The following is a 10,535-nucleotide window of genomic DNA, read 5'->3' as shown; positions in this document are numbered from 1 at the left end:
GTTCTAATGGTACAATGTGTTTGCTCATTGGCTCAGAAGGCTAATTGATGATTAGAAAACCCTTGTGCAATCATGTTCACACATCTGAAAACAGTTTAGCTCGTTACAGGAGCTACAAAACTGACCTTCCTTTGAGCAGATTGAGTTTCTGGAGCATCACATTTGTGGGGTCAATTAAACGCTCAAAATAACCAGAATAAGAGAACTTTCATCTGAAACTCAACAGTCTATTCTTGTTCTTAGAAATGAAGGCTATTCCACAAAATTGTTTGGGTGACCCCAAACTTTTGAACGGTAGTATATATATATATATATATATATATATATATATATATATATATATATATATATATATATATATATATATATATAAATATATATATATATATATATATAAATATATATATTTATATATATATATATATATATATATATATATACACACTGTATATAGCCTGGCCCCTGGCCACTTTTTTTTTAACCCAATGTGGCCCCCACGTCAAAAAGTTTGGGGACCCCTGATGTAGTCGTTTGTGCTACCAAAAAAACATGTGTCTAACGACCTGAACGTTCAACTGCAGTCACAACGTAAATATCCGATTTATATCCACGTACGAAACAGGCCCGGGTCGGTGTGTAGAAGAGCTAGCTTATGTAGCCCAAGATGGGACCGCCAAGTGCCCTGCCTTCGGCTGCCTTCCAGCTCACACTTCACCCGACCTCTATGGCCTCTACCGTGAGTGGTGAGCCCATTGGAAGGGTGGGAGCCATGTCGCCTCTTCGGGCTGTGCCCGGCCGGGCCTCATGGGGACAGGCCCCAATGTAAGTTAATAAAGTCAAATACACATAAAGCAGCAAGATAAATATCCCACACGTCTCTTTTCTAAAGTGAATCTGTACAGCAGATTACGGGCATCTACATCAACGATATGATTTGTTTGAGTGGCTAGACAGGACAGATTTTTTTTTTTAGATTCTTGATGCAATGTATATATGTCATTCTACAAGATTTTAGCAGCAGCTGCTGCAACTATAAGCGCAATAATTGACACATGTACGTTATTGTTGTTGTCATGGCACAATGTTTGGCTCAGTGTACCTAATGGAGTGTCCGGTTTAGTGTTGTCCCGATACCAATATTTTAGTACCGGTACTAAATATATTTCAATACTTTTCGATACTTTTCTAAATAAAGGGGACCACAAAAAATTGCATTATTGGCTTTATTTTAACAAAAAATCTTAGGGTACATTAAACATATGTTTAGTATTGCAATTTTGTCCTTAAATAAAATAGTCAACATACAAGACAACTTGTCTTTTAGTAGTACGTAAACAAAAAAAGGCTCCTAATTTAGTCTGCTGACATATGCAGTAACATATTGTGTCATTTATCTACCTATTATTTTGTCAACATTATGAAGGACAAGTGGTAGAAAATAAATTATTAATGTACTTGTTCATTTATTGTTGATATCTGCTTGATTTCTCTTGTAACATGTTCTATCTACACTTCTGTTAAAATGTTATCATCACTTATTCTTCTGTTGTTTGGATACGTTACATTAGTTTTGGATGATACCACACATTTGGGTATCAATCCGATACCAAGTCGATTCAGGATCATACATTGGTCATATTCAAAGTCTTCATGTCCATCGACATATTTCCTGAGTTTATAAACATAAAAGAAAAAATATTTTGTGATGTTAAAAAATATCGATGTAATCATAGTAGTATCGACTAGATACGGTCCTGTACTTGGTATCATTACAGTGGATGTTAGGTGTAGATCCACCAATGGCGTTTGTTTACATTTTGACGCCGGTGAGCTACGGTGTGTAGTGAAGCATGTTTAGCTATTCCTCGTCCAGCAGTGATAATGATACTTGTAAGAAACATACTTTATTTGTCACCATGGAGGCGATGATTAGGGATTTAGAAGTAGCTACAATGCTGCCGACACACCTCAGGGCAAACCTGGGCATTCTGCGGCCCGCGGGCCGCATCCGGCCCTTTGTGCGTCCCTGTCCGGCCCGCGTGAGGCCAATTATAAATTACAAAATACATTTTAAAAAGTATCTATGTCGAGTGTGCAATACAATGGTGCTGCTTTTGTTTTGAAAATCGTTATTTGTATTACTTCCGTGTGGACGTATGCACGTGCGTGATTGTGAGTGAATGTGAACAGCTGCAATCACAAATTACAAAATAAAGTTGAAAAAACATCTGTCGTGCGTGCAATACAACTGTGCTGCTTTTATTTTGAAAAGTGTTAGTTATGAGCATATGTCCGTGTGTAACCTGCGAGTGAAGGTGCACATGCAGCGACAAGTGATGCACGGTTTACACCAGAGACGCTAAAAAGAGAAAAGTTGATGACGAATGGCATGTTTAACAAGACATGGACTGCCAAGCAACGTTCCCTCTAAGGTGCGCGCCTGCGCAACTGCGCACTGCTCAAGCGTCCGCTGCGCACAGCAAATATATGAAACGCACCAAATCAAATCCCATCTGAATTCTAAACAAAATAAACATATTTATTCTATGTAATTTTGCAATGCAACTTTGAGTGACAGTGACAACAGGTGTTCGTCAACACCGTTCAATTGAACACCGTTCAATTGAACACCATTCAATTATTGTAACGTCTATCGAGATGTTCGAGGACAGGAATTATATCGATCACTTTATTGAGCAAAACTGTTTATATTCAGACATAACCACACCAAAAACATGAGTAAAACACTTCTATCTCGAAAAACTAGTCATTTTCTGTCGTACAAACCAGGCCAAAACCAACTTGTCATCTGTCACCAACACGCATAGCACTAAGCCACTGGTGCGTTTATGGCCACACAAAAAGTCGGACAACTCAAACACCACACAAAGTTACACTATGACTCCTCAGTCATACGTGTGCTTATTTTACTGTCATGTATTATTAATGTTAATTTATTTATATTAGTCATGGAATGCTGTTACACACACTATGTTGAAGTATTACTATTATTATTAATTATTATTATTATTATTATTTATCTTACGGTATATATCAAAAATAATATTGAGCAAAATTTAATTGAAATATTGTCGATGTGGCCCTCCAGCAGTGCTCGGGTTGCTCATGCGGCCCCCGGTAAAAATTAATTGCCCACCCCTGCCTCAGGGTGTTTCAGTGTTATAACTTCACCTTTATTGTTAGTTTTTAAGTCAAAATGCTTCCGTTCTCCCTTTTCTGTCTACACACTGTGTCTGCTTGGAAGTACTCTCTGATTGTGCGCTGCCGAACATGCTTGTAAAACCAACAACAGGGGGGCGGACCGGTACTTTTTATAAGCGAATATGATTCATTAGTAGATAGATAGATAGATAGATAGTACTTTATTGATTCCTTCAGGAGAGTTCCCTCAGGAAATATCCCGGTACTATACCAATACCGGTTTACTGTACAACCCTAGTCCGGTTGGTGCAAAACTTCCGGTTTGTTTTGCAACTTTGCAACGTTCAAACCGATTTATCTCCAACTAACCGATTTCTTTCGCAATAAAATGTCTTAATTCATTTGCGTATGCAAATAAAGGCGGCAGTCATAGTGACACGTCGGGTTCAAAAACGTACAATGTGCTTCTACGTGTCTCCACAGTGTCACTTCCCAACGTCTTTCTTTTCCATCTGACAGAACAGCAAGATGGCGCCCGTCGCCTCGTGCGTCCGCCGCTGCTAATGCTGCCGGAGCAATGCAACGTGGGTAAGTTTGTGCCACTGCATGATGAAGCGTTCCATTTATATTAAAATGAGGCGGCTCCGCTGGGAGATCTGGAGGAGAATGGAACAACAAACACGGAGCTTTAGAGAGCAGCGCAAGTGTGTGTGTGTGTGTGTGTGTGTGTGTGTGTGTGTGTGTGTGTGTGTGTGTGTGTGTGTGTGTGTGTGTGTGTGTGTGTGTGTGTGTGTGTGTGTGTGTGTGTGTGTGTGTGTGTGTGTGTGTTTGGTTGAAAAGGAGGTGGCCCCGAGGACCTGAGGAAGAGTTATAATGGCAAAAGCTTGCGGGCGTGTAGTGTCCACACCACGCCATAAAACAACATGCGCGGTAATAAAGTAAACCCTCTAAATCCACACGCCACCGTCCACTCAAATTGGTGTGTGTGTGTTTTTTTTTCTTACTGTTAATGCGCTGACCAATGGCGACGCGGCGTTGGCTAACCTGGCGTGGGTCGCCGTGTCTTTTTTTTTTTGTGTGTGTTTGCTGTCGTTCTCGTCGAAGCCCCGTGTTTGTCAGCGTATCGACTTGCGCCGGTTACACTCTTGCCTTGTTGTGTAAATACTTCATTTCGTCAAACTCATAATTGAGACATAATGGCGTTTTATTTTGTTTGTATTCATGTAATCGACAACAACCTGCTGTTTTTTGGCTTCCAAAACAATTTGAAATTATGTAAATCTGTTCCAGAGTCAGACTTGGGGTCATCATACAAACTTTATTAACTGTGCTTTGTGTCATATTACTGCCATCATAAAAGCGTAAAAAGAAGTTCACTTCTGGTACTAAAAAACAAAAATAAATCACAATAACGCCACAAAATAAAAAACAAAGAGAAGTCCATCCTCAAATTATTTGTTTTTAAGCATATTTTTGCCCAAAATACTATGGGGGCGTAAGAAACGTCATTTTAGCATTGCGGCTAATCTTGCGTAAATGGGTTATACTTGTATAGCACTTTTCTACCTTAAAGGTACTCAAAGCGTTTTGACACTATTTCCATTGAAAACACCCGTGTACGTGTGTCGGTATACTTCTGACAATAAAAATGTTCCGTAAAATGTAGAAGAAGCTTATTGACTACGGTGTCGGCACGGACTACAAAGGCGGACGCGCGCAATTTTTCAGGATTTATGCAGATCCCAAAACCAGATCAGTAGGTACCAGATCTATTTTCCTATATAAGGCACACCGGAGGAGGAATGAGTCGTATTATTATGATTTTTTTCCAAATATAAAAGACTTCCTTGTGGTCTACATAACATGTGATGGTGGTTCTTTGGTCAAAATGTTGCATAGATGATGTTTTACAGATCATCTTCAAGTCGCTTTCTGACAGGTGCTTCCGGATGCGCCGTTTTGTGGGCGGCCTTATCTACGTGGCTCACCTTCGACAGCGTCTTCTCCCCGTCATCTTTGTTGTAGCGGTGTAGCGTGCAAGGACGGGAGTGGGAGAAGTGTCAAAAGATGGAGCTAGCTTTACTTAATCAATAAACGGAGCAGCATCTCCTCACGCGGAAACAACAACAAGGCCGGAAATGTGTCCCGTGAAAAACCGTCCGACCGGAACTCTCTAATAACTAAAGTTCCTTGGGTGAATAATGTAAACTCACTACACCGGTATGTTTTAGCGCTTTCATGGCGATTTTACTGACAGATTTAAGTAAGAACTTTATACTACTTTATATTAGAAATGGCAACAGTGGAGGATGAATGTCCCATAACAAGAATATAGAGAAAAAGAAGAAGTTTATCGACTATGGGGTCGGTACGGACTACAAAGGCGGAAACGCGCAATTTTTCAGGATTTATACAGATCCCAAAACCAGATCAGCAGGTACCAGAAGGTAAGAAAAGTTGCTTTTGTATAATATTGCGAAACAAAACGCCAGATAATGTCTTACCTTATACACACATCATAATTATACTCCTATGTTGAAGCACATCAAGCGGTGTGGCTTCATAGGTTACCAAAGTCGTACTAAAACATTGTGATACATTTTTGAGTGCCGTGTGTAATTTTCTATATTTTCAATGGAACATATAAAATATTTGTGTTTACTTCAGTCATATTGCCATCACAGTGCAGCCTACACGTACCTCTTATGTTTGACTGCCATCTACTGGTCACACTTATCATTACACCATGTACCAAATAAAATAGCTTCGCGGTGGGTAAGCTCAACCAAACGTATTCCTTACATTAGGCGCACCGGGTCATAGGGCGCACTTATAGTCAGGAAAATACGGTACAAAAATTGGATTTGACAAAAAATCTGAATTGGGCGTGATACCCTGCAGTGATTTCTTTAGCCATACTGCAGGTAAAGTTGTATTTTTGCCTCGTCCTTCACTTGGAGCGTGAGTGAAGAATGCACTACCGACCTGAAAGAGATGATTCAGTATTATCTGGTCACAGCCAGTCATGGATCGTCCCACTCCTTAATGCTTCAGTCTTACACAGGATTCCATATTTTCAATGGAACATATACAATGTTTAAAATGTATAAAATGAGTTGTATTGTCATCAAAGTGCAGTCTACACGTATCTCTTATGTTTGACTGCCATCTACTGGTCACACTTATCATTACACCATGTACCCAATAAAATAGCTTTGAGGTGGGTAAGCTCAACCAAACGTATTCCTTACATTAGTCGCATCGGGTTATAAGGTGCACTGTCGCGTTTTGAGGGGGAAAAATCCGGGAAATACGGTACTAATCAAATATACTGCAAAAGTAAGGACTCATACAAATTGTTGAAAAAAAAATCACATACAATTAAGTCATGCTAAAATATAAACATTCAAACTAAATTACTTATAAATAATAATAACAAAATAAACTGTCAATAAAATTCAAGCACAACTTTGGTCATAATTTTTGCACTTAAGACAATTATTTGACTTTAGCTCCAGACAAAGTTGTATTTTTGCCTCATCCTTCACTTGGAGCGTGAGTGAAGAATGCACTACCGACCTGAAAGAGATGATTCAGTATTATCTGGTCACAGCCAGTCCTGGATAGTCCCACTCCTTAATGCTTCAGTCTTACACAGGATTCCATATTTTCAATGGAACTTATAAAATGTTGGTGTTGTTTACTTGAGTCATATTGCATAGTGCAGTCTGCACTTATCTCTTATGTTTGACTGCCATCTACTGGTCACACTCATCATTACACCATGTGCCAAATAAAATAGCGTCGAGGTGGGCAAGCTCAACCAAACTTATTCTTAACATTACGCGCATCGGGTTATAAGGCGCACTGTCGAGTTTTGAGGAAAAAAATAAAATTTTAAGTGCGCCTTATAGTCCGGAAAATACGGTACTAATCAAATATACTGCAAAAGTAAGGACTCATACAATTTGTTGAAAAAAAATCCCATACAATTATGCGATGCTAAAATATAAACATTCAAACTAAATTACTAATAAATAATAATAAGATAATAAACTGTCAATAAAATTCAAGCACAACTTTGGTCATATTTTTTGCACTTAAGACAATTATTTGACTTTAGCTCCAGACAAAGTTGTATTTTTGCCTCATCCTTCACTTGGAGTGTGAGTGAAGAATGCACTACCGACCTGAAAGAGATGATTCTGTATTATCTGGTCACAGCCAGTCCTGGATAGTCCCACTCCTTAATGCTTCAGTCTTACACAGGATTCCATATTTTCAATGGAACATATACAATGTTGGTGTTGTTTACTTGAGTCATATTGCATAGTGCAGTCTGCACTTATCTCTTATGTTTCACTGCCATCTACTGGTCACACTTATCATTACACCATGTGCCAAATAAAATAGCGTGGAGGTGGGCAAGCTCAACCAAACTTATTCTTAACATTAGGCGCATCGGGTTATAAGGCGCACTGTAGAGTTTTAAAGGAAAAAAAATAACATTTTAAGTGCGCCTTATAGTCTGGAAAATACGGTACTAATCAAATATACTGCAAAAGTAAGGACTCATACAATTTGTTGAAAAAAAATCCCATACAATTATGCGATGCTAAAATATAAACATTAAAACTAAATTACTAATAAATAATAATAAGATAATAAACTGTCAATAAAATTCAAGCACAACTTTGGTCATATTTTTTGCACTTAAGACAATTATTTGACTTTAGCTCCAGACAAAGTTGTATTTTTGCCTCATCCTTCACTTGGAGTGTGAGTGAAGAATGCACTACCGACCTGAAAGAGATGATTCAGTATTATCTGGTCACAGCCAGTCATGGATAGTCCCACTCCTTAATGCTTCAGTCTTACACAGGATTCCATATTTTCAATGGAACATATAAAATGTTGGTGTTGTTTACTTGAGTCATATTGCCATCATAGTGCAGCCTACACTTATCTCTTATGTTTGACTGCCATCTACTGGTCACGCTTATCAGTACACCATGTGCCAAATAAGATAGCGTCGAGGTGGGCAAGCTCAACCAAACTTATTCTTAACATTAGGCGTATCGGGTTATAAGGCGCACTGTCGAGTTTTGAGAAAATTTTTTTTTTTTTAAGTGCGCCTTATAGTTCGAAAAATATGATAAGTAGTAGAACTTTTGGTAACGCTGTAGTTACCAAAATTTAATTTAGAGTTATTTGGACACTAGGGGAACATATTCTAAGTAACAAAGACTTAATTTAGACTTATTTGGTTAGGGTTAGGGTTAGGGTTGATTGTATAATAAGGCCATGCAGAATAAGGCATTAATAAGTACTTAATAATGACTAATTAGGAGCCAATATGTTACTAATTTGCATGTTAATAAGCAACTAACTAATGTTGAATATGTTCCCCATACTAAAGCGTTACCGAACTTTTTTTGAATTTAATTTTTTTTTTCTTTGCTAATTTTGGCCACAATAACTGAGATGAAATGTTTATATTGCCACATCCCAAATGTTTAGTTTTTGCCTAACGCTGCCAACACACACAAATAAAAACATGATGTGATTTTAAATATGGCTATTTTTCTTTTTGTAGCTTGTCAACTAGCTCCAAAAAAAAAAAAAAAAAAAAAAAAGAGCATATCTTCCGACAAGGTGGCCTAATAACCCACATGATTGTTGAGCCTTGGTAATAAAGGCCACTGGGCAATAACAGCTGGGCTTTCTTTTCCGTGCGAGAGCGCTGCGGCAGAATGGAGCTCTAACGCTCTCGTCTAGTTAATTAAGCTCAGGGGTGAAGGCGATTTATTTGTGGGAAAGAATCCAATTATTTCCCCTCTCCACTCGCAGAGAAGAGAGAGGGGGCCGCCGCGATGAAGATGATGATGATACCACTCAACAGGCCAGATAGCCACTTCACCACTTACACACCGACATCCACGGAGCTCCCCTGGCCTTTTAACACAAACACTCATATTTCCACGGCAGCGCTGTCCCGCGTCCCGCAACAACACCGTGTGCTTTGTTGCTGGTGGGAAACATGTGCAAGACCTTCGCTCGTCGTGTCTTCAAAGGCAGACGGGACGGATGCGAGCGGCGAAGAAGCAATTAAAAATCCCTGAAAGCGTGATTAGCACTTCACACGCGGCCTCGTTGTAATAACCCGGAAAATACTCATCCAGGGGCCTGATCTGTGACATCAAAACACTCGCAAACTGATCGACTCAACTTGTGCGCGGAGGATCCGATGAGCAAAAAAAGGAGCGCGATCCATTTAGCGCAGGGGTCACCAACACGGTGCCCGCGGGCACCAGGTAGCCCGTAAGGACCAGATGAGTAGCCCGCCGGCCTGTTCTAAAAATAGCTCAAATAGCAGCACTTACCAGTGAGCTGCTTCTATTTTTTAAATTGTATTTATTTACTAGCAAGCTGGTCTCGCTTTGCCCGACATTTTTAATTCTAAGAGAGACAAAACTCAAATAGAATTTGAAAATCCAAGAAAATATTTTAAAGACTTGGTCTTCACTTGTTTAAATAAATTCATAATTTTTTCTACTTTGCTCCTTATAACTTTCAGAAAGACAATTTTAGAGAAAAAATACAACCTTAAAAATGATTTTAGGATTTTTAAACACATATACCTTTTTACCTTCTAAATTCCTTCCTCTTCTTTCCTGACAATTTAAATCAATGTTCAAGTAATTTATTTATTTTTTATTGTAAAGAATAATAAATACATTTTGATTTAATTCTTCATTTCAGCTCCTGTTTTTTCGACGAAGAATATTTGTGAAATATTTCTTCAAACTTATTATGATTAAAATTCAAAAAAATTATTCTGGCAAATCTATAAAATCTGTAGAATCAAATTTAAATCTTATTTCAAAGCCTTTTGAATTTGTTTTAAAATTTTTGTTCTGGAAAATCTAGAAGAAATAATGATTTGTCTTTGTTAGAAATATAGCTTGGTCCAATTTGTTATATATTCTAACAAAGTGTAGATTGGATTTTAACCTATTTAAAACATGTCATCAAAATTCTAAAATTAATCTTAATCAGGAAAAATTACTAATGATGTTCCATAAATTATCTTTTTTAACGTTTTTCTCTTTTTTTCGGTTGAATTTTGAATTTTAAAGAGTCGAAATTGAAGATAAACTATGTTTCAAAATGTAATTGTAATTTTTTTCATGTTTTCTCCTCTTTTAAACCGTTCAATTAAGTGTAAATATCATTAATTATTAATAATAACATAGAGTTAAAGGTAAATTGAGCAAATTGGCTATTTCTGGCAATTTATTTAAGTGTGTATCAAACTGGTAGCCCTTCGCATTAATCAGTACCCAAGAAGTAGCTCTTGGTTTCAAAAAGGT

The 10,535-nt window shown here is 38.0% G+C and overlaps 1 long non-coding RNA gene across 1 annotated transcript in view; it reads left to right on the top strand.

Annotated features, from left to right (window-relative positions):
- The window catches only part of LOC133645034 (uncharacterized), a 102,375-nt gene that overhangs the window by 75,643 nt on the left and 16,197 nt on the right, over positions 1-10,535 (top strand). The window contains exon 2 of the long non-coding RNA XR_009824879.1: positions 3,682-3,750. This is a non-coding gene — a long non-coding RNA (uncharacterized LOC133645034). The remainder of the gene's footprint in view (positions 1-3,681; positions 3,751-10,535) is intronic.

Source organism: Entelurus aequoreus, linkage group LG28, assembly GCF_033978785.1.
Source record: "Entelurus aequoreus isolate RoL-2023_Sb linkage group LG28, RoL_Eaeq_v1.1, whole genome shotgun sequence".
Classification (NCBI taxonomy): domain Eukaryota; kingdom Metazoa; phylum Chordata; class Actinopteri; order Syngnathiformes; family Syngnathidae; genus Entelurus; species Entelurus aequoreus.
This window is presented reverse-complemented; position numbering and strand designations above follow the sequence as displayed.